The sequence below is a fragment of the Apodemus sylvaticus genome, chromosome 9 (assembly GCF_947179515.1).
Source record: "Apodemus sylvaticus chromosome 9, mApoSyl1.1, whole genome shotgun sequence".
Classification (NCBI taxonomy): Eukaryota; Metazoa; Chordata; class Mammalia; order Rodentia; family Muridae; genus Apodemus; species Apodemus sylvaticus.
In genome coordinates, this window is record NC_067480.1 from 47,942,120 (window position 1) to 47,968,066 (window position 25,947).

General features: G+C 40.5%; 1 protein-coding gene and 1 pseudogene across 1 annotated transcript in view; both read right to left on the reverse strand.

The window, feature by feature from the left end:
• Window positions 1-25,947, reverse strand: part of Pth2r (parathyroid hormone 2 receptor) — a 110,941-nt gene that overhangs the window by 71,003 nt on the left and 13,991 nt on the right. The gene's annotated exons all lie outside the window — the stretch shown is intronic.
• On the reverse strand, window positions 24,796-25,823 carry LOC127692732 (far upstream element-binding protein 1-like; annotated as a pseudogene).

Genomic DNA, 25,947 nt, shown 5'->3' on the forward strand with positions numbered 1-25,947 from the left:
CATGATGAATGTAATCTCATCATTCTTACAACCTCCCAGTCTGTCACACCCCTAGCTAGAGTTATGAGTATTCAGTAAGCCATTTTAGTACATTTTCCCTCTCCCCACTTCCCCCTCCTCCTCCTTCTTCTCTTCCTCCTCCATCTCCATCTCCATCTCCATCTCATCCATCTCCTCTTCCTCTTTCTCCCTCCACCCCAACCCTCTATGGAGGACAACCATCCTCCTGGAGGACAATTTTCTATAGTCCTCCCCACCTCTGTCTCTATGCTTCTTATGATTAGCTGTGTAAAGTGTGGGAATGCAACATGTTAGGATACAGCCGAAGACTGACTAGGGAAGACCTGCCTGTGTTCAGCCCCCTCTCAGACCCAGGAAGTTCCTGCATCATACTATGTGTTCTCTGCATTGTACATCACAAGGTAGGAAGCTTTCTGGGTGACTCAAGTGTCTGCAAAGTGGTAAGTGTGCAGTGGAGAGTCTATCCACCCCCGAATGCTCCCAAGGATAAGCCTCAAGCCACAAGCGCATGATGAATCCTTGGCTTCTCTTGTCCTTTCTACTTGTTTAGCAGGTAAAGCTACTTCCTGTTTCCTGTTACATGTTTGAGTATTCTACCAAACCTGATTCAAACACTTGAATGTGCACTCACATTTATTCTTATCCCATTGGCACCCAAAGCCCCCAACCCCCAGCTCACCAAGACACAGTCTACTTCTTGGCCATTTCTGAAGACACTAAGGATCTTCCTTCCCCCAAGATGTGTCACGGACATGTCCAGGTTCAGCTCAGCTTGCTCTTCTGGGGTTTCAACATTGTTCCTCCTCATTACCTAAATATTCCTTCCCTTACCTCCCCCAGACTCTTTCTTAAATGTCAACTTCTGAGTAAATGTTCCCAATCTAAAATTGCACCCCAAACCACCCCTCCCCACTCCTGTTATCATTCTTCCACAGCTCTCAACACTCCCAATGTCTCTCTTTCTTTCTTTCTTTTTTCTATTGTTTCCCTAAGTCATAGAGTTGAAGAAACCCGAGAGTAGAGCTCTTTGGTCTGTTCTGTCTCATGCGTGTGTCAGACTCCAGGCACAGCCCCTGACACCGAGTGGCTTTAACAAATGCTCACTGTCGATGCTGTGCTCTTCAGGGCTCCTGACCTTTGGTCATACATTGAACTACCAAGAAGAGAGTTTGTCAGCCACATCACAGCCCCACAGCCTCAACAGAGATACTTGTTGTAAGTGCTGCATTCATTTTCCTTGACAAATTTCAGTTTTAAACAAGGTCTGAACCTTGGCTCGGTAGAACTTAGAGCAAATCCAAGAGCTGACAGGCCGTGCTCTCTTCTGAAGACTCAGAAGATATGCATGTTTGCTTGCTCATTTCAATAGTTTGCAGAGTTCAGTTCATCCACTGGAAAAATGATTTCTTTCTGGCTGTTAGCAGTGGACTTGCCCAGCCTCAGAAAGCAGGTGACATCATTATCTCTTGACTTCTTTCATCTTCAGAGTCAAAAGTATAGACTGGCTCCTCCTTACATTTTGAATCTCTCTCGGTTCTCCTTTTCTTACAACTCAACTGATTCAGCCACCATCCTCCTCCATTACACAAGGACCAGATGATTATATTATGCCAACCTAGATAATCCAGAATAACTTCCACATTTTAATGTACATAAACTTAATTCCATCTACAACGTCCCTTTGGCTCTGCAGCATAGCATACATGGGCATACCACCATGTGCTAGCAGTGGATTCTTCAGGGGCTCCATTATTTTGTTATCATAAGTACTCACTAACACTCATCATGTCCAGCTATTTAGTAGGAAAGTCAGCCCAATAGAACTTCATGCAAACACTGACATCCCCGGTAATTATCCAGCATCAACCTGGAATAACTTCTCAGGGTCTGATTGTTACACATAAACAAACATTTGGTCTGCTTTGTGGCTTGCTGAAGGAATAAGAAAAGAAAATGTCTTCATTCACCCACACTGTTCTTACAGAAGAGAACATATTCCTGGAAGCAGCCTCACTTCCCTCACAATCACAGTCTGATTTTGCACACCACAGGCAACCCGGGAATTCATCCACTGCCTCTTACTTCTGCCACCACTGCATCTGCCTCTCTTCCTGTGGGGTGTCTGCTGTTGCTGCTGCTGCTGCTGCTGCTGCTGCTGATGGTGGTGGTGGTGGTGGTGGTGGTGGTGGTGGTGGTGGTGGTGATTTTGATGCTGTTACTGCTGTTGCTGTCCTGTTGCTGTTGCTGTGACTCTTGCTGCTGTCACTGTTGTTGTTGCTGTTGTTGGATGTGGCAATGGTCCTTTGCTTTTCTTGTTGTTCAAAGTGACTAACAACTCAATCTCCCATCAGTTTCTTATAGAATGTATTAGAATTCTCTATGACTTCCTGCCCATTTGTGTTGTTGTTAGTAAGGCATGTGTCTTTTCAAAGCTGGACCATTGCTAAAGTTTGGCTCTTAAATGTCCCACAAAGTTCCATGGGCTTAGTCATAGATATGTGATTGAGAAGCGGTGGGAACTTCAATGTGTGAGGCCCAGTGGTGCATCTTCTGGTGATTGGGAGCATGCCCTGCAAGGACCAGGGTTTCCTCATTCCTCTTTCTAGGAGTTGAGAAGTATTGCTTTACAATATGTTTCTGCCATGTTATCCTGCCATGAGCCCAAAGCAACAGAGGCAGCCAGTCTTAGAATAAAACTAAGCCTGTGAGAGCCAAATAATCCTTTTTCTATGAAGTTTATTTAGCCCAGTTTGTTATTGTTTCAGAGGTCTAATGCTACTGTCCAATCAATATGTACCTAATATACACTTCACCACAACACAAACTGGGCCTGTGGAAGCCTGGTCTTGTTTTCCTGTCTGGAAAATGCTTGCTATAATGTCATGTACTATGTTTGGGAGTTAGAGTGATGAGTTAAAGTGTTCATGTAAGTGTCAAATCTATGAGCCAGTATATTGTACAATTGCTCAGTATTAGAACACTCATGAAAAGAATTTTTCTTAGGTTCTGAGAAAAATTTCTGGTTTCTATAAGATGCTACCACATAAGTGAATGAACACAGCCTCAGACCTCACCCCCAAATTCAGAAAACCAACAACCTTTAAAACAAGATTTTTATAGAACGCGTTAATGTCTCAGGTGTCTCTTTGACAAGAAGAAGAATAAATATTCACCAAGGGTTAGAAAGACTAGGGAAGCTTGGACCTCAAGCATACAATGTGGAGCTCTTAATATCTTCTCCTTTGTCTTCCCATGAGAAATACTTGGACTATCTGACACAACACTAATTACTAATCCCTCGTCATTCTCATTTTTATAAATTAACACCACTAATTATAACTCTCACTCCCTTCTGTATGCTAAGCAAAGCTAATTATTGTACAGTCATGATATTTACACAGAATGGTCTAAAATTTAGAAAATCCAGATTTTATCCTTTTAGCTTTTGAGTTACTCATAACAAAATAAGATCATACTTGGAAGTAGGACCAGAGGCATAAAACCTTTGTTTTTTGTTTTTAAATCTTCAATAATTTTAGGACTAGGTATTTGCATTTATGGATCACTTTCCTTTTACAAACATTTGAATTTTCTATATTCTTACTATAGATTTTTTAAATATTTAGTGTCCGTCTGTCTGTCTGAGCACATGAATGTGAGCCACATATATGTAGTATATAAGGGGGTAGGAAGAGGCTCAAACCCCTGGCACTAGGGTTATAAATGGTTGTGAGCCATTATATGGGCACTAGGAATTGAACTAGAGTAATGGATGGTTGTGAGCCATTATGTAGGCCCGAAGAATAGAACTAGAGTCCTCTGCAAAAACAGCTCTTAACCTCTGAGCCATCTCACCAGTCCCAAATTTTTTCAGAAATAAAAAAGAAGACTATATGCTTATAACATAGAATTGATAGTTGTTAGTGTGTTATAAAATTTATATTATATTCATGTATAATATTATTATGTTCATGTACTATTATATACTATTATTCATGTATTATATTATATATAATGAATACTATATTCACGTGTTTATATAGCTTTACAATGGTTATATGTAGCATTGACAGCCTCTTTCTAAACATTTTTATAACTGTTTTCAACTTTCAGATCACTTAAAATGAAATTTTGTTTAGTTAGCTAATAAATTCAAAATGTCAGTCTAGATTTTAACAACATTAAGGTGCAGAGTGTTTTAGTTAATTATACATATAATTAAGCATTTTGTTGAAAGGTAGGCCAGAGTTTGACCATATTTCATTCTATATTACTTCTGTATAAAGAAAAACTGTAAAACAAGATTCTCTATATTACTATTTATTCATAAACATAATGCACATATTCACAAATATCAGGTGTTACACAGGTTAATACATCTAAATAATTTAGTTTTCTATGTGATGTTTCTACAGTATGCTACTGATTTATACTTACTAATCTTTGCTGCCCTAATCCCTCTTCCTGAAATGCTTGTTTGTTTGTTGGTTTGTTTGGTTTTTTTTTATTGATTTCTTGCTATATCCACCTAACTCTTCCCCCTTTAATTTTAAGATGTGATAATTGTGTACCCAAGAAACTTTGTCTGACCCCTCACAGATTGAGACATTTGCAATGGTTTCACAGTTGTGAGTGTTTCTACTGTTAAAATTATGTACCATTCTGGGGCGGCGGCGGCGGCGGCGGCGGCGGCAGCAGCGGCAGCAGTGGCTGCTCCAGCTGAAGGGCCATCAGCAGTGGAACCAAGGCGTCACAGGGTCCAGTTAGGCCCTGCGCCCACGACCACTGACCTTCGCTGACCAGCCGGACAGCAAGCAGCTGCAGTTGTGCGGCGCCTTTCCTGCACGGAGGCCACTTCAGAACTCGGCCTCCCACCAGTCAGGAGAGGAGGATCCATCTTGGTTCCGTACTCCAGGAATCGGACAGACTGAGGTACACAAACATAATCCGAGGCCAACACCGCGGTGGTCTGAGCCCGACGGGCGTTGGCCTGCACCCAGGCCCTGGGCGGGTCGGGGGGCCATCGGGGTGCCAACCCAACCAGGAGGTTTTTTGCCCAGGCCTGCGAGCGCGCCGCCGCCATTTTGCCTGCAGGACGACAGGGAGCTCAGGCGGGCAGACCTGTAACAGGCATAGCCTAAGGCTAACAAAGCGGGGGTCCAGGCCCCAAAAGGCACAGGACTGACCCCAAGAACTGGGCGGCTTGGTGGGCCATCTGTGAGTCAACCCGCCCAGGTGATTGTTAGCAAAGCAGACTCTCCCGGCGCTTTCAGGGAGCGCGGGCGCACACGCCCGCCATCCTAGTCACCTGGCAAACCCAATTAACAGTCAAAGCCTTAGGGGAACTTTGCTCGGACCTTGGCCTCCCAGGCTTTTGCCTGGACTCAGGGACTGGGCGGCCAGGCTAACCTTGTGTGCGATAGCCCGGTTGGCAGATCGGCTGCCCAGCGGAGTGAGCGGAACTCAGGGGAGGTCACAGTAGCATACACCGTCGGCACTCCCTGGGAGTGCACACGGGCTCCATCTGCTCCACAGACACAATCTGGGGCAAGGCCTCAGACAGAAGGCCTTAGCTCTACTCTCTCCTCTTCCGGATCCAGATCAGTCTGGGCGGCAGCATTACATCTCCAAGTCCTGCAAGTGGCTAGCTGGGCTTCCGGGCGGCCAGCTGGGAGAAGTCAGTGTGCTCCAGTGAATCCAGCGGGCCCCAGCGGGAGCCTTCGGGTGCCTGCTTTGGGATCTGAACAGCCTGGGCAGCAGCACACTGTCTACAAGCAGTGCAGGAGGTAAGCTGTGCACCAGAGGCCAACTGGGAAGGGGCAGCTTGCACTGGTGAGTCCAGCACTGACAAGATAAGCTAACACCAGTGAGATCTAGATGGCAAAAGGCAAACGCAGGAACGTCACTAACAGAAATCAAGGCAATATGGCAACATCTGAACCCAATTCTCCTCTACCAACATGTCCTGGATACCCCATCACACCAGTAAAACAAGATCTGGATTTAAAATCACTGGTCATGATGCTGGTACAGGAACACATGAAGGTCATACGTAAAGAAATTCAGGAGACAATGGATCAAAAGGTAGAAGCCCTTGCAAGGGAAACACAAAAATCATTGAAAGAAATCCAGGAGAATACAAAAGCCAACAAGGAGGAAATGCAAAAAACACTTAAAGAAATACAGGAGAACTTTGCTCAACAGGCTGAGGTCATGAAAGACGAAACACAAAAATCTCTTAAAGAAATACAGGAGAACTTTGGTCAACAGGCTGAGCTCATGAATGAGAAAACACAAAAATCTCTTAAAGAATTACAGGAAAACACAAACATGCAAGTGAAGGAGCTAAGCAAAACCATCCAGGATCTAAAATCAGAAGTAGAAACAACTAAGAAAACTCAAAGGGAGACAACTTTGGAGATAGAAAGCCTTGGGAAGAAATCAGGGGACAGAGATACAAATATCAACAACAGAATACAAGAGATAGAAGAAAGAATCTCAGATGCTGAAGATTCCATAGAAACCATGGACTCAACAGTTAAAGAAAATGCAAAATGCAAAAAGCTTGTAACCCAAAATATCCAGGAAATCCAGGACACAATGAGAAGACCAAACCTAAGGATTATAGGCATAGAGGAGAGTGAAGATTTACAACTTAAAGGGCCAGCAAATATCTTCAATAAAATTATGGAAGAAAACTTCCCTAACCTAAAGAGAGAGATGCCCATGAATATACAAGAAGCCTACAGAACTCCAAACAGACTGGACCAGAACAGAAATACTTCCCGTCACATAATAATCAAAACACCAAATGTTCTAAACAAAGAAAGAATACTAAAGGCAGTAAGAGAAAAAGGCCAAGTAACATATAAAGGAAGACCTATCAGAATCACAGCAGACTTTTCACCTGAGACTATGAAGGCTAGAAGGTCCTGGGCAGATCTCATGCAGACTCTAAGAGAACACAAATGCCAACCAAAACTACTATATCCAGCAAAACTCTCAATCACCATAGATGGAGAAACTAAGATATTTCATGACAAAACCAAGTTTACCCAATATCTATCCACAAACCCGGCCCTAAAAAGGATAATAGGAGGACAACACCAATACAAGGAGGGAAACTTCACCCTGGAAAAAGCAAGATAGTAACCTTTCATCAAACCCAAAAGAAGTTAAGCATTCAAATTTAAAAAATAACGTCAAAAATGATAGGAAGTAGCAATCACTATTCCTTAATATCTCTTAACATCAATGGACTTAATGCCCCAATAAAAAGACACAGACTAACTGAATGGATACGTAAACAGGACCCTACATTTTGCTGCTTACAGGAAACACACCTCAGGGTCAAAGACAAACACTACCTTAGAGTAAAAGGCTGGAAGACAATTTTACAAGCAAATGGTCTCAGGAAACAAGCTGGAGTAGCCATTTTAATATCAGATAAAATTGACTTTCAACCCAAAGTCATCAAAAGAGACCCTGAGGGACACTTCTTGCTGGTCAAAGGAAAAATACAAAAAGAAGAACTGACAATCCTGAACATCTATGCCCCAAATGTAAGGGCACCCTCTTTTGTAAAAGAAACTTTATTAAAACTAAAAGCACACATTGCACCTAACACAATAATTGTGGGTGACTTCAACACTGCACTTTCCTCAATGGACCGATCAGGAAAACAGAAACTAAACAGGGACACAATGAAACTAATTGAAGCTTTGGACCAATTAGATTTAACAGATATATATAGAACATTCTATCCTAAAACAAAAGAATATACCTTTTTCTCAGCACCTCATGGTACCTTCTCCAAAATCGACCATATAATTGGCCACAAGACAGACCTCAACAAATATAAGAAGATCGAACTAATCCCATGCCTCCTATCCGATCACTATGGAGTAAAAGTGGTCTTCAATAGCAACAGAAACAACAGAAAGCCCACATACACGTGGAAACTGAACAATACTCTACTCAATGATACCTTGGTCAAGGAAGAAATAAAGAAAGAAATTAAAGACTTTTTAGAACACAATGAAAATGAAAACACAACATACCCAAATCTATGGGACACAATGAAAGCAGTGCTAAGAGGAAAACTCATAGCCCTGAGTGCCTCCAAAAAGAAAATGGAGAGAGCATACATTACCAGCTTAATGACACACCTGAAAGCCCTGGAACAAAAAGAAGCTATTTCGCCCAGGAGGAGTAGAAGGCAGGAAATCATCAAACTCAGGGCCGAAATCAATCAAGTAGAAACAAAGAGAACCATACAAAAAATCAACAATACCAGGAGCTGGTTCTTTGAGAAAATCAACAAGATAGATAAACCCTTAGCCAGAATGACCAAAGGGCACAGAGAAAGTATCCAAATTAACAAACTTAGAAATGAAAAGGGAGATATAACAACGGAAACTGAGGAAATCCAAAAAATCATCAGATCCTACTACAAGAGCCTATACTCAACACAACTGGAGAATCTGGAGGAAATGGACAATTTCCTTGACAGATACCAAATACCAAAATTAAATCAGGACCAACTAGACCATCTAAACAGTCCCATAATGCCTAAAGAAATAGAAGGAGTCATAGAAAGTCTTCCAACCAAAAAAAGCACAGGACCAGATGGCTTCAGTGCAGAATTCTATCAGACCTTCAAAGAAGAGTTAACACCAATACTCTTCAAACTATTCCACAAAATAGAAACAGAAGGAACACTACCCAATTCCTTCTACGAAGCCACAATTACGCTGATACCAAAGCCACACAAAGATCCAACAAAGAAAGAGAACTTCAGACCAATTTCCCTTATGAACATCGATGCAAAAATACTCAATAAAATTCTTGCCAACCGAATCCAAGAACACATCAAAACGATCATCCACCATGATCAAGTAGGCTTTATCCCAGGAATGCAGGGTTGGTTCAATATACGGAAATCCATCAATACAATCCACTACATAAACAAACTCAAAGAACAAAACCACATGGTCATTTCATTGGATGCTGAAAAAGCATTTGACAAAATTCAGCATCCCTTCATGCTTAAAGTCTTGGAGAGAACAGGAATTCAAGGCCCATACCTAAACATAGTAAAAGCAATATACAGCAAACCGGTAGCCAGCATCAAACTAAATGGAGAGAAACTTGAAGCAATCCCACTGAAATCAGGGACCAGACAAGGCTGCCCCCTTTCTCCTTATCTTTTCAATATTGTACTTGAGGTACTAGCTCGGGCAATTCGACAACATAAGGAGGTCAAAGGGATACAAATTGGAAAGGAAGAAGTCAAACTATCATTATTTGCAGACGACATGATCGTCTACCTAAGTGACCCAAAGAACTCCACTAGAGAGCTCCTACAGCTGATAAACAACTTCAGCAAAGTGGCAGGTTATAAAGTCAACTCAAGCAAATCAGTGGCCTTCCTATACTCAAAGGATAAGCAGGCTGAGAAAGAAATTAGGGAAATGACCCCCTTCACAATAGCCACAAACAGTATAAAGTATCTTGGGGTGACTCTTACCAAACATGTGAAAGATCTGTATGACAAGAACTTCAAGACTCTGAAGAAGGAAATGGAAGAAGACCTCAAAAAATGGGAAAACCTCCCATGCTCATGGATCGGCAGAATCAATATAGTTAAAATGGCCATTTTGCCTAAAGCACTATACAGATTCAATGCAATACCCATCAAAATCCCAACTCAATTCTTCACAGAGCTAGAAAGAGCAATTATCAAATTCATCTGGAACAACAAAAAACCCAGGATAGCTAAAACTATTCTCAGCAACAAAAGGAAATCTGGGGGAATCAGTATCCCTGACCTCAAGCAATACTACAGAGCAATAGTGTTAAAAACTGCATGGTATTGGTACAGTGACAGACAGGAGGATCAATGGAACAGGATTGAAGATCCAGAAATGAACCCACACACCTATGGCCACTTGATCCTCGACAAAGAGGCTGAAAACATCCAATGGAAAAAAGATAGCCTTTTCAACAAATGGTGCTGGTTCAACTGGAGGTCAGCATGCAGAAGAATGCGAATTGATCCATCCTTGTCTCCTTGTACTAAGCTCAAATCCAAATGGATCAAGGACCTCCACATAAAGCCAGACACTCTGAAGCTAATAGAAAAAAAACTGGGGAAGACCCTTGAGGACATCGGTACAGGGAGAAAGTTTCTGAACAGAACACCAATAGCGTATGCTCTAAGAGCAAGAATTGACAAATGGGACCTCATAAAATTACAAAGTTTCTGTAAGGCAAAGGACACCATCAAGAGGACAAATCGGCAACCAACAAATTGGGAAAAGATCTTCACCAATCCTACATCAGATAGAGGGCTAATATCCAATATATATAAAGAACTCAAGAAGCTAGACTCCAGAAAACCAAACAACCCTATTAAAAAATGGGGTACAGAGTTAAACAAAGAATTCTCACCTGAAGAACTTCGGATGGCGGAGAAGCATCTTAAAAAATGCTCAACTTCATTAGTCATTAGGGAAATGCAAATCAAAACAACCCTAAGATTTCATCTTACACCAGTCAGAATGGCTAAGATTAAAAATTCAGGAGACAGCAGGTGTTGGAGAGGGTGTGGAGAAAGAGGAACACTCCTCCACTGCTGGTGGGGTTGCAAATTGGTACAACCACTCTGGAAATCAGTCTGGCGGTTCCTCCGAAAACTGGGCACCTTACTTCCAGAAGATCCTGCTATACCACTCCTGGGCATATACCCAGAAGACTCCCCACCATGTAATAAGGATACATGTTCTACTATGTTCATAGCAGCCCTATTTGTAATTGCCAGATGCTGGAAAGAACCCAGGTATCCCTCAACAGAAGAGTGGATGCAAAAAATGTGGTATATCTACACAATGGAGTACTATTCAGCCATTAGAAACAATGAATTCATGAAATTCTTAGGCAAATGGATGGAGCTAGAGAATATCATACTAAGTGAGGTAACCCAGACTCAAAAGGTGAATCATGGTATGCACTCACTAATAAGTGGATATTAACCTAGAAAACTGGAATACCCAAAACATAATCCACACATCAAATGAGGTAGAAGAAGAAAGGAGGAGTGGCCCCTGGTTCTGGAAAGACTCAGTGAAACAGTATTCAGCAAAACCAGAACGGGGAAGTGGGAAGGGGTGGGTGGGAGGACAGGGGAAGAGAAGGGGGCTTGCGGGACTTTCGGGGAGTGGGGGGGCTAGAAAAGGGGAAATCATTTGAAATGTAAATAAATTATATCGAATAATAAAAAAAAAAAAAAAAAAATTATGTACCATTCTGAAGCATGTCTACCACTCTCATGAAACCATCAGGCCCATGGGGCAAAGAATAGCATCTTACACATGGTTTTCAGTGGTTACTACTGAAGCCGCACCCTGGATGCACACAGTAATACTCATACGACTTTTAGAGAGACACAGAAGTTTGGGATAGGCTAGATAATCTCTAAGATATACAGTTCAACACTTGGGGAGACATCATAGAAAACAATTCATTCACCTTTCATGAATATCAAGGATAATCTTTCCAAGTTCTTTCATGCACTACTTCTTGCTAATAGATGTTTATATCTGAGTGTTCTTTAATGGCACCTTGAACATTTTCCTTTGGGATACTCTCAGAGTAGCATTTCAGAAAGTATACTCTTCACTGGGCGTGGTAGCATACCCCTCTAATCCCAGTACTAGGGAGGCAGAGGCAAGCAGATTTCTGAGTTTGAGGCCAGCGAGGTGTACAAATGGAGTCCAGGACAGCCAGGACTGTTAGACAAAGAAACCCTGTTTCAAGAAGAGAGAGAGAGAGAGAGAGAGAGAGAGAGAGAGAGAGAGAGAAAACAAAAGAATGAAAGAGAAAGAAAGAAAGAAAGAAAGAAAGAAAGAAAGAAAGAAAGAAAGAAAGAAAGAAAGAAAGAAAGAAAGAAAGAAAGAGAGGAAGGGAGGAAACAAAGAAACAAAGAGCACTTGTCTTATATGGCATATATAAAAGCCAAATTAATATAAAAAAATTCTCTTTTTATCCTCACCAGGATAACGTGAGGACAAGATGTAGCTACTAGTGTCTCTCTGCTTATGGTCAACCCACTGGGATTCACCACCAGAGAAATTAGATTTAATATGGCTTACAAGATTGGGATTCTAGTTGTTATGTCCAGAGATTAAAGTTGCCATTGTTTCTGAATTAAATTTGTGTGGTGCTTTCTTCTTGCAGCAACTTGACTGGGTTCCAGAGAGAAAGGTACAGCAGCCAAGCAAGAGTTTGCCTGATGTGCACCACAAAAGCCAAGGGGATATTGAAGCATGGAGCTGGCCTGGTAGCGACCTGCCAGTGGGAACCTAGCCAGCTAGGTGGAGAAATGTTGGAGTTGTGAGTGAAGAGTCTCCACCATGGGGGCAGAGAGTTGCTGGCACAAACACAGGAACGCGCCATTCTTTTTTAATATTTCCCGCAACAGGTGGCGAACCAAAGTGTTGGGCAAGAGTCCACTAGAAATTTAAGTTTCTTAGCCTGAGAGTTAGAGTTTTATTTTATTTTAATTTTTTAGAGACTAGCTGGGTAGTGCCGATGAGTCATGTGGACTCAAGCACCCAGAATTGAAACAAAGCAGGCATATCTGGGTTCTTTCCAGCTTCTGGCTATTATAAATAAGGCTGCTACAAACATAGTGGAGCATGTGTCCTTATTGCATGCTGGGAGTCCTCTGGGTATATGCCCAAGAGAGACACAGCAGAGTCCTCCGGAAGTGCCATGCCCAGTTTTCTGAGGAACCGCCAGACTGATTTCCAGAGTGGTTGTACCATCTTGCAATCCCACCAGCAGTGGAGGAGTGTTCCTCTTTCTCCACATCCTCGCCAATACCTGCTGTCTCCTGAGTTTTTAACCTTAGCCATTCTGACTGGTGTGAGGTGAAATTTCAGAGTTGTTTTGATCTGCATTTCCCTAATGGCTAATGATGTTGAGCATTTCTTAAGGTGCTTCTCAGCCATCCGAATTTCTTCAGGCGAAAATTCTTTGTTTAGATCTGTACCCCATTTTTAATAGGGTTATTTGGTTCCCTGGGATCTAACTTCTTGAGTTCTTTGTATATATTGGATATTAGCCCTCTATCGGATGTAGATCTATTCCCAATTTGTTGGTTGCCATTTTGTCCTTTTGACGGTGTCCTTTGCCTTACAGAAGCTTTGTAATTTTATGATATCCCATTTGTCAATTCTTAATCTTAGAGCATAAGCTATTGGTGTTCTGTTCAGGAACTTTTCCCCTGGGCCTATGTCCTCAAGGGTTTTCCCCAGTTTCTTTTCTATTAGTTTCAGTGTGTCTGGTTTTATGTAAAGGTCCTTGATCCACTTGGAGTTGAACTTAGTACAACAAGGTAAGAATCGATCAATTCGCATTCTCCTGTATGCTGACCTCCAGTTGAGCCAGCACCATTTGTTGAAAAGGCTATCTTTTTTCCACTGGATGTTTTCAGCTCCTTTGTTGAAGATCAAGTGACCATAGGTGTGTGGATTCATTTCTGGGTCTTCAATTCCCAGATATCCCTCAATGGAGGAATGGATACAGAAAATGTGGTATATATACACAATGGAGTACTATTCAGCAATTAAAAACAATGAATTCATGAATTTTTTAGGCAAATGGATGGAACTGGAAAATATCATCCTAAGCGAGGTAACGCAATCACAAAAGAATATACATGGAATGCAATCATTGATAAGTGGATATTAATTAGCCCTGAAGCTCTGAACACTGAAGATACAATTAGCATATCAAATGATTCCCATGAAGAAGGAAGAAGAGGGCCCTAATCCTGGAAAGGCTTGATCCAGCATTGTAGGGGAGTACCAGGACAGAGAAAAGGGAGGGGGAAAGATAGGAGAATGGATGGCGAGAAGAGGACTTATGGGACATATGGGGAGGGGGGGAGGACTTGGAAAGGGGAAGGCTTTTAGAATGTAAACAAAGAATATAGAAAATAAATTTAAAAAATTTAAATAAAAAAAAGAAACAAAGCAGGCTCTGAGGTCCCCTGCTGTGGGGAATTGCAGGCTGCTCTGAACAGGAGAAGAATGAAGTTGCCTACTTCTTAGGGCAGAGATGATTTAACTGTGAATTTATAAAATTTGGATTATTTGCATTTAGGAAAGAGTTATATACAGATTTTGCCCGAATCCTGGGGAATTTCACCTGTGGTTCAGAACTAGGATAGGGAAAATTAATTACTGACTCCTAGTAGAGATACAGTAATAATAATTGCCTGGTTGCCTGCTATGTGCAGGCATTAATTATTGTCTGTAATTCCAGGTAGAGAGATCAGCAGATAGATATTACACAGGTATTAATAAAAAATATCTGTGGCTCCAGACAGCGAGCAGAACAGATAAATGGTATAACAAGATGGTTGCTCTAGACAGAGAGCTGAGCAGTAAGATGGTATGAAGATTGCTTTTTCACCTCACAGTATACTCAAATTCTGTCTAACATGAGCTCCACGGGAATCTTGGGGTTTTATCCTGCTTTTCAAAATAGATAAGGCTTAAGAATGGGCACATATTATAGTTCATTTGTTTTGGTTTGTTGTAACTTTCAAAATGGGTGTGATTTTGAGTTTTGTGGTTTTATTATTCCTCTGTAAGAGAGGGCAGGATACAAGCTTTCCTGATTGTTGACTGAAGGATATGCAATTTTGGGAGAAACATTTTGTTTTTGTGTCTTTAGAAAAGGTAATTAGGGTCTTTACACCTTCCAGAGTTATATGGATCAGATATAACAAAGGGAGGCCCCCAGAGGATTAGATTCCAGAGAATAAAACAAAAAAATTATCTTGATGATACTAAAATTTTGTTTTGAGTTTTGTATATTACAGAATATACAGCCTTGGTGAGTGTCATCCTTAGACATGCTGACCTGACCTGCTTAAACTCTTTATGTCTTGAACTTTCAGCTGGATCCATTTATTTTTTTTAAATATTTTTTTATTCGATATATTTTTTATTTACATTTCAAATGATTTCCCCTTTTCTAGCCCCCCACTCCCCAAAAGTCCCGTAAGCCCCCTTCTCTCCCCCTGTCCTCCCACCCACCCCTTCCTACTTCCCCGTTCTTGTTTTGCTGAATACTGCTTCACTGAGTCTTTCCAGAACAAGGGGCCACTCTTCCTTTCTTCTTGTACCTCATTTGATGTGTGGATTATGTTTTGGGTATTCCAGTTTTCTAGGGTAATATCCACTTATTAGTGAGTGCATACCATGATTCACCTTTTGAGTCAGGGTTACCTCACTTAGTATGATGTTCTCTAGCTCCATCCATTTGCCTAAGAATTTCATGAATTGTTTCTAATGGCTGAATAGTACTCCATTGTGTAGATATACCACATTTTTTGCATCCACTCTTCTGTTGAGGGATACCTGGGTTCTTTCCAGCATCTGGCAATTATAAATAGGGCTGCTATGAACATAGTAGAGCATGTATCCTTATTACATGGTGGGGAATCCTCTATGCCCAGGAGTGGTATAGCAGGATCTTCTGGAAGTGAGGTGCCCAGTTTTCGGAGGAACCGCCAGACTGATTTCCAGAGTGGTTGTACCAATTTGCAACCCCACCAGCAGTGGAGGAATGTTCCTCTTTCTCCACACCCTCTCCAACACCTGCTGTCTCCTGAATTTTTAATCTTAGCCATTCTGACTGGTGTAAGGTGAAATCTCAGGGTTGTTTTGATTTGCATTTCCCTAATGACTAATGAAGTTGAGCATTTTTTAAGATGCTTCTCTGCCATCTGAAGTTCTTCAGGTGAGAATTCTTTGTTTAACTCTGTACCCCATTTTTAATAGGGTTGTTTGGTTTTCTGGAGTCTAACTTCTTGAGTTCTTTATATATATTGGATATTAGCCCTCTATCTGATGTAGGATTGGTGAAGATCTTTTCCCAATTTGTTGGTTGCCGATTTGTCCTCTTGATGGTGTCCTTTGCCTTACAGAAACTTTGTAATTTTATGAGGTCCCATTTGTCAATTCTTGCTCTTAGAGCATACGCTATTGGTGTTCTGTTCAGAAACTTTCTCCCTGTACCGATGTCCTCAAGGGTCTTCGCCAGTTTCTTTTCTATTAGCTTCAGAGTGTCTGGCTTTATGTGGAGGTCCTTGATCCATTTGGATTTGAGCTTAGTACTAGGAGACAAGGATGGATCAATTCGCATTCTTCTGCATGCTGACCTCCAGTTGAACCAGAACCATTTGTTGAAAAGGCTATCTTTTTTCCATTGGATGTTTTCAGCCTCTTTGTCGAGGAGCAAGTGGCCATAGGTGTGTGGGTTCATTTCTGGATCTTCAATCCTGTTCCATTGATCCTCCTGCCTGTCACTGTACCAATACCATGCAGTTTTTAACACTATTGCTCTGTAGTATTGCTTGAGGTCAGGGATACTGATTCCCCCAGACTTTCTTTTGTTGCTGAGAATAGTTTTAGCTATCCTGGGGTTTTTGTTATTCCAGATGAATTTGATAATTGCTCTTTCTAACTCTGTGAAGAATTGAGTTGGGATTTTGATGGGTATTGCATTGAATCTGTAGATTGCTTTTGGCAAAATGGCCATTTTAACTATATTGATTCTACAGATCCATGAGCATGGGAGGTTTTCCCATTTTTTGAGGTCTTCTTCCATTTCCTTCTTCAGAGTCTTGAAGTTCTTGTCATACAGATCTTTCACATGTTTGGTAAGAGTCACCCCAAGATACTTTATACTGTTTGTGGCTATTGTGAAGGGGTCATTTCGATAATTTCTTTCTCAGCCTGCTTATCCTTTGAGTATAGGAAGGCCACTGATTTGCTTGAGTTGATTTTATAACCTGCCACTTTGCTGAAGTTGTTTATCAGCTGTAGGAGTTCTCTAGTGGAGTTTTTTGGATCACTTAGGTAGACTATCATGTCATCTGCAAATGATGATAGTTTGACTTCTTCCTTTCCAATTTGTATCCCTTTGACCTCCTTATGTTGTCGAATTGCCTGAGCTAGTACCTCAAGTACAATATTGAAAAGATAAGGAGAAAGGGGGCAGCCCTGTCTAGTCCCTGATTTTAGTGGGATTGCTTCAAGTTTCTCTCCATTTAGTTTGATGCTGGCTACTGGTTTGCTGTATATTGCTTTTACTATGTTTAGGTATGGGCCTTGAATTCCTGTTCTTTCCAAGACTTTAAGCATGAAAGGATGCTGAATTTTGTCAAATGCTTTTTCAGCATCCAATGAAATGACCATGTGGTTTTGTTCTTTGAGTTTGTTTATGTAGTGGATTGCATTGATGGATTTCCGTATATTGAACGAACCCTGCATTCCTGGGCTAAAGCCTACTTGATCATGGTGGATGATCGTTTTGATGTGTTCTTGGATTCAGTTGGCAAGAATTTTATTGAGTATTTTTGCATCGATGTTCATAAGGGAAATTGGTCTGAAGTTCTCTTTCTTTGTTGGATCTTTGTGTGGTTTTGGTATCAGCTTCCCATTCATGGATTCAAAGAAGCACCTGAGCACCTTACCTCCAGGCGAGGTAGTACATTGTGACTCAGTCGCCACTGGGCAGAATTTGCCAATCTCTCCTGCAGATCTGTACTGTTCTAGAAAGGACACAATTTACAGGTTACGACAGCTTAGTTCTGCTGAGACAGAATAGACTAGTCCTTAATATTTCTATTTCTCTAAGTTCTGTCAGATGATCCCAGGCCAAGGCTGAAGACTTACTGACTTACTGGGGCTGTATAGGTAGGCACCTGTCTCTACAATTTGTCTCAGTTCTGAACGTTGTGTTAGGCTTCCTATATATTTTCAGTTAATGTTTGTCATTCTCAGGTTTCTGACAGGGTTGAAAGACTACTTATAGTCTCATAGCCAACCCAGGCTATTTACATTGAGAGAACAGATTTGAGAGAATGGTTTTCAGATGGCATACAATCTAAAGCCAGGACATAAGTCAAGTATAGAATTATAAGTCTTTTTTAAGTTAGAATAGGTGATATTGTCCTATTTTATTAACAAAAATGATGGACAAGGTGTTAGGACTATCTTATACTTTATAAATTACATAATGGTAATAGTTGTGCTCTATTTATATTTGAGAGAAGTGCTTTGGTTTTATCAGGACAGAAAGGGAGAAGTGTTGGGAATGGACCTGGTGCTGTTTGTATTTTGATGCTAATTCTGCTCTCCTGGGAACAGCTACTCAGTCACTACCGAGGTGACTTCTTGTGAACAATCCCCTAACAAATAAAGGAGCCAATAACTGGGCAAGTAGGAGGAACTTCCAGGTTGGATAGGGGGAGAAAGGAGGAGGAGAGGGAGAGAGTCTTTTTTGGACCAGGGATAGCATGAGGACAAGATGTAGTTACTAGTATTTCCTAGCTTATGGCAAATCAACCAGGATTCACCACCAGAGAAATTAGATTTCCTATGGCTTACAAGATTAGGATTCTAATTGCTGTGCCCAGAGATTGAGTTACTATTGTTTCTGAAAAAAAGAAAAATTTTTTTCTTCTCTCCTATAACATGGACCATAAAGTAAAAGGAATAAATATAAGGGTAGAAATTATCCTATAGGGGCATTGATCCCTGTATTTAAGTCTTATCTGAGAAGCTCCCACTAACCTGTTGGATTTCTAACTGTCTTTGAGTAATGAAAGATAAGCCTAGGCCATAACAAGTCTATGAAACTTCCACGATACTGCACATCCTGCTATAAAGTCAGTATCCTCAAAAGATGCTCCCAAACACTTGTGAGCAAATGTGAAACAAAACCATCATTCTCAACAGAGATTGTTCCTTTTTAAACTCAGGAAGATTTAGAGCCAAAAACACAGTGAGGGGAAAAATTTAATCCAAAATTTTGTAACTATAAGCTCATATGCAATAAGTTGTTTTAATTGAGTTTAAAGTCAAGTCAATAGTTCCTATATGGGTCTTATAGTAGGTAGGTAGGTAGGTAGGTAGATAGGTAGATAGATAGATAGATAGATAGATAGATAGATAGATAGATAGATAGATAGATAGATAGATAGATAATTAAAACCTTGAGATCTTCATCATATCTCATATGACACATAAGGAACTCTGGTTCACCAGCAAAGTCTGTAGGTAAACAAACTCACAAACACAAAGTTTGAAATTACTATCTGGAAAATAAAAGAGATTCAGAGACTGTTAAAAGTACAAAAGACTTAAAGTAGGATAATGAAGGTTTTAGTTTTAAAAAAAAAAAACTCAATGCATGAGATAACTGTTACACAGTGCTAAACAATGAACTGGGAAAGTGAAAAATGCTTTGAATAAATTACTGAAATGGCACAAAGAAACAAAGGAAAAGACTATAAATAAGACATTAACCCAGAGAATCAGTATGAGATGCTCTCACTGTTACCTACATGAAGTTCCAGATGATACTAGGGATCATAGAGGAGGGCAGATTTTGAAAGATCAATAATATTCCCCTCACCAAATACACCTATCTTGGTTTTCTCACAGTGACAAAACACCCATAAGAACCTGAAAATATAAAGAAAGAAGGATTTATTTGGGCTCGTGTCTTCAGGGGTTCTACTCCATAAACTTTTGCTTTGTTGATTCTGGGTCTGTGGTGCAACAGATCATAATGGTTGAGTGAATAGTCAGAAAGCATTTATCTCATAGTTTACAGACAGAAGAGAGCAGGAAAGAGATGGAGAGGAGAGGAGTAAGAGAGGGAAGGGGTACAGGGGGTAAGGGGTGGAGATGAGGGGTGGAAAGGGAGAAGGAGGACTCAGGTAGAACTATTTCCAATTTTCTGAGAACCTGCCAGATTGATCTCCAGAGTGGTTATATAAGTTGCCAATCCAACCAGCAATGGAGGAGTGTTCCCCTTTCTCTACATCCTTGCCAGCATCTGCTGTCACCTGAGTTTTTAATCTTGGCCATTTTGATTGGTAGAAGGTGGAATCTCAGGGTTGTTTTAATTTGCATTTCCCTGATGTCTAATGACATTGAACATTTCCCTAAGTGCTTTTCAGCTTTGAGATTCCTCTATTGAGAATTTTGTTTACCTCTTCACCCCATTTTTTAATTGGGTTATTTGGTTTGTTGGTGTCTAACTTCTTGAGCTCTTTATTTATTTTTAATATTAGACCTCTGTCAAATGTAAGGTTAGTGAAGTTTTTTTCCCAGTCTGTAGGCTACCACTTTGTCCTATTGACAGTGTCCTTTACCTTACAGAAGGTTTTCAGTTTCATAAAGATTCAGCTATATCACTCCTAGGCATATACCAAAATATGCTCCACCATGCCCCAAGGGCACATACTCCACTGTGTTCACAGCAGCTTTATTCATAATAGCTAGAAATTGGTAACAACTCAGAAGTCCAGAATCAAGGAATGAACACAGAAAATGTGGTTCATTTACACAATGGAATACTATTTAGCTATTAAGTACAAGGGCACCATGAATTTTGTAGGCAAATGGAAAGAACTAGAAAATATCATCCTGAGCAAAGTAAACCAGACCCCAAAGGACTCACATGGTGTTACTCACTTTTGGGGTTAGATGGGTAGGATTTCCTATTTATTCTATTCTTCCATACAGAACTCATACAAAATACATTAAAATCTACTAAAATATATACATAACCTAATGTGAGTTAGAACAGAAAAATATTTCAATAAACAGCTTTTATAAATAAAAAAAGTTAAATATAAAACAAAAACTGAAACAAAAACAAACCACCAACATAGCCCATTTGAATTAGGATCAAAGATAATTGACCCTTTCTTGGTCACCTCTTCCTAGAAGCAGTCGAGACACAATATCATTTTTTTTCTTTTATTGGATATTTTCTTTATTTACATTTCAAGTGTTATCCCCTTTCCAGGTCTCCCCTTGGGAGCCCCCTATCCCATGTACCCTCTTCCCCTGCCTCTCTACCACCCACCCACCCATTCCCGCCTTCTCTTCCTGGCATCAAAGCCCTCAGGCCCAAAGGCTAGTCCTCCCACTGATGTCCAACAAGGCCATCCTCTGCCACATATGACATTGTTGCTCCTCCCATGGGGCTGCAAACCCCCACAGCTCCTTCAGTCCCTTCTCCAACTCCCCCATTAGGGACCCTGCATTCAGTCTAATGGTTGGATGCAAGCATCCACCTCTGTATTTGTCAGGCTCTGGTAGAGCTTCTCAAGAGACAGCCATATCAGGATCCCATCAGCAAGCCCTTCCCAGCATCCACAATAGCTTCCAGGTTTGGCGACTGACTGTATATGGAACTGATCCCCAGTTGGGGCACTCTCTGGAAGGCCTTTCCTTCTGTCTCTGCTCCACATTTTATCTCCATATTTCCTCCTATGAGTATTTTGTTCCTGCTTCTAAGAAGCACCGAAACATCCACATTTTAGTCTTCCCTCTTCTTGAGTTTCATATATATTTCTATAAATTGTATCTTGGGTATTTCAAACTTTTGGGCTAATATCCACTTACCATGTTTGTTCTTTTGTGACTGGGTTACCTCAATCAGGATGATATTGTCAAGTTCCATCTATTTACCTGTGAATTTCATGAAGTCATTGTTTTTAATAGCTGAGTAGTACTCCATTGTTTAAAGGTACCAGATTTCTGTATTCATTCCTCTGTTGAGGGATATCTGGGTTCTTTCCAGCTTCTGGCTATTATAAATAGAGCTGCTATGAACATCGTGGAACATGTGTCCTTATTACATGTTGGAGCATCTTCTGGGTATATGCCCAGGAGTGGTATAGCTGGGTCCTCAGGTAGTACTATGTCCAATTTTCTGAGGAACTGCCAAACTGATTTCCAGAGTGGTTGTACCAGCTTGCAATCCCACTAGCAATGGAGGAGTGTTCCTCTTTCTCCACATCCTCTTCAGTATCTTCTGTCATCTAACTTTTTGATCTTAGCCATTTTGACTGGTGTGAGGTGGAATTTCAGGGTTCTTTTGATTTGCATTTCACTGATGACTAAAGATATTGAACATTTCATTAGGTGCTTCCTGTGCATTTGGTATTCCTTACTTGAGAATTCTCTCTTTAGCTCTGTTCCCCATTTTTAATAGGCTTATTTGGTTCTCTGGAGTCTAATTTCTTGAGTTCTTTGTATATTGGATATTAGCCCTCTATCAGATATAGGATTGGTAAATATCTTTTCCCAATCAGTTGTTTGCCATTTTGTACTCTTGACAGTGTACATTGTCTTACAAAAGCTTTGCAATTTTTTGAGGTCCCATTTATCAATTCTTGACCATAGAGCATAAACCACTGGTATTCTAGTCAGTAATTTTTCCTCTGTGCCCATGTGTCCAAGGCTTTTCCCCACTTTCTCTTCTATTAGATTCTGGGTATCTGGTTTTATGTGGAGATCCTTAAGGCACTTGGACTTGAGCTTTGTATAGGGAGAGAAGAATGGATCAATTTGCATTCTTCTACATGTTGACTTCTAGTTGAACCAGCAACATTTGTTGAAAATGCTGTCTTTTTTTCCACTGGAAGGTTTTAGCTTCTTTGTCAAAGATCAAGTGACCATAGGTGTGTGGGTTCATTTCTGGGTCTTCAATTATATTCCCATTAATCTAACTGCCTGTCACTGTACCAATACCATGTAGTTTTTATAACTATTGCTCTTTAGTACAGCTTGAGATCAGGGATGGTGATTGCCCCAGAAGTTCTTTTATTGTTGAGAATAGTTTTCATTATCCTGGGTTTTTGTTATTCCCTGTGAAATTGAGAATTGCTCTTTCTAAGTCTATGAAGAATTAAGTTGGAATTTTTATGGAAATTGTATTGAATCTGTAGATTACTTTCAGCAAGATGATCATTTTTACTATATTTTCCTGCCAATCAATGAGTATAGAAGATCTTTCCACCCTCTGAGGTATTCAATTTCTTTCTTAAGAGTCTTAAAGTTCATTTTGTATAGATCTTTCATTTGTTTGGTTAGAGTCACACCAAGATATTTTATATTGTTTCTGATTATTGTGAAGGGTGTCATTTTCCTAATTTCTTTCTCAGTCCATTTATCCTTTGAGTATAGGAAGGCTACTGATTTGTCTGAGTTAATTTTATATCTAGTCACTTTGCTGAAGTGTAGGAGTTATCTGGTAGAATTTTTGGTGTCACTTAAGTATACTATCATATCATCTGCAAATAGTCATATTTTGACTTCTTCCTTTCCAATTTGTAAACCTTTGGCTTCCTTTTTGTTGTCTAACTGCTCTAGCTAAAACCTCAAGTATTATATTGAATAGGTAGGGAGAAAGTGGGCAGCCTTGTCTTGTTCCTGATTTTAGTAGGATTGCTTCAAGTTTCTCTCCATTTAGTTTGATGTTAGCTACAAGTTTGCTGTATATTGCTTTTACTATGTTTAGGATAGGCCTTGAATCTCTGATCTTCCCAAGACTTTTAACTTGAAAGGATGTTGAATTTTGTCAAGTGATTTTTAGCATCTAATGAGATGATCATGTGGTTTCTTTTCTGGTCCAATCTACTTCTAGTTCTGCAGGCTTCTTGTATGTTTATGGACATCTCTTTAAGTTAGAGAAGTTTTCTTCTATGTTTTGTTGAAGATATTTACTGGCCCTTTAAGTTGGGAATCTTTACTTGCTTCTATATCTATTTTCCTTAGGTTTAGTCTTCTCATTGTGTCCTGGGTTTCCTGGATGTTTTTAATTAGGAGCTTTTTGCATTTTGCATTTTGCATTTTGCATTGTCTTTGACTGTTGTGTCAATGTTTTCTATGATCTTCTGCACCTGAGATTCTCTCTTCTGTCTCTAGTATTCTGTTGGTGATGCTTGCATCTATGACTCCTGATCTCTTTTCTAGGTTTTCTATCTCCAGGGTTATCTCCCTTTGTCATTTCTTTATTGGTTCTATTTCCATTTTTAGATCCTGGATGGTTTTGTTCAGTTCCTTCACCTGTTTGGTTGTGTTTTCCTGTAATTCTTTAAGGGACTTTTGTGTTTCCTCTTTAAGGGCCTCTACTTGTTTACCTGTGTTCTCCTGTATTTCTTTAAAGAAGTTATTTATGTCCTTCTTAAAGTTCTCTATGATCATCATGAGATGTGACTTTAAATCAAAGTCTTGATTTTGCAGTGTGTTGGAGTATCCAGGGCTTGCCATCGTGAGAGAACTGCGCTCTGATGGTGGCAAGTACCCTTGGTTTCTGTTGCTTATGTTCTTGCCCTTGCCTCTTGCCGTCTGGATATCTCTGGTGTTAGCTGGTCTTGCTGTCTCTGACTGTGGTTTTTCTCTCCTGCAAGCCTGTCAGTCCTCCTGGGAGACCAGTCCTCTCTGGAATAAATTTGGGTATAGAGAGTTGTGGCACAGGGGTCAGCTCTGGGGCATAGATGGAAAGCTGAAGGATCCTGTGTCTGCCTATTCCTTGGTTCCTGTGTCCTGATGACTCTGGGCTGGTCCCTCTTCTGCTAGGAATTTGAGCAAAAGTAGTGCTCTTACCTAGGCTCACAGGTATGCCAGCAGTTCTGGGAGATCAGCTCTCTCCCAGCAGGGTATAGAGTGCTGTAGCACAGGATCAGCTCTGGGTACTGTGGTACCCACAATCCCATTTTTAACATACACTAAGATTGTTCTTGTTTTAGTTGCCACATAAGACCCATTTTCTATTGAAATGCATTAAAAAATAAATGGTATCATTTGTTTATAAGTGTCCAGAAAAAATTAGTATGTCAAAACAACGAGTTTAAAATGTGTTGCCATTTTCAATTATCAATCAAGTTTACCCAGTTATCACAATGAACTTAAATTCCTGAAGTCTACCAGGTGGTTCTATATTCCAGTTGCCTGCCCTTTACCACATCCTCTACCACCAGTTCCAGGTCCACCAGGATTGGTAGCCTGCACACTTTGTAGAAGGTCTGTGATAGTTTCTGCAGCATGCTGACATCTGTCTGGAGCTCCTGTTATCTGTGTTATCCTTTAGAAGACGGAGACCTTTAGAACACCTATCAGGTGTTGTTCCATGATCTGACTTAAACTAAATTTGAACACCAGCATCATTTTGTACTTTTTTAAAAATCATTTCTCCATTTCTTCCTATTATAATGCCTACAGCAAATCTTGGAATTGGGACATCTATCCCTTCATTTCCTCCTATTCTTGAGCCATACTCATTCCTCACTTCTCTGAAACTTCTTTGATCACGAATTGACTCTAATACCATTTCCTTGGCTTGCTGAACTTTGTCTGGGTCACCCGTAATCCTAAGGGGTTTATCAGCACCAGTGTTTTGAGGTCCATCTTGAATCATAACCATTTGAACACCAGCCCATTCCTGATGTTGTTTAATAGTCTTCCCCCGACCCCCTTTCCAATAACTAGTTCTGCTTTGCTGACTAGAATCACTATTTCCTAAACCGCATTTCCAGGCCCATCACCATGAAAATAGCCAGGGGCTGGTTTTCCCTTTTCAATAATCTGATCCAATGATCTTTTTGCTGATTGGACAGATCCAGATGTTTCAGTTAGCATATAAGACATTTCTGGAAGGCCACCACTATCAGGATCTATCTGTATTTTGCTGTAGATTCCTGCTGTATGCGTGCAATCTGTTCACCTCCTCCTTCAATTATAAATCCAACCATTCCATCTAGAACTTTGTATTCTTCTGTCATTATAGATCTGCTTTGCTGCTGATGCATGAAAGGTAACTGTACTCCAAGAGTCATTTTGTGAAGGTTCTTTCTTAGCATCTGGTTGATCTCCATCTTCTAAAGGTCTCTTTTGTCGCCCATAAGCACAGTCATTTCAATTCAATCATGTACCAGCATCACTTCCAATTTTTGCTGCAATCTGCTGCACTTTCTACAGCATCTTTGAAAGCATTGTTAGAAACTTAGGGGACAGCAAATGCTGGTGAGGATGTGGAGGA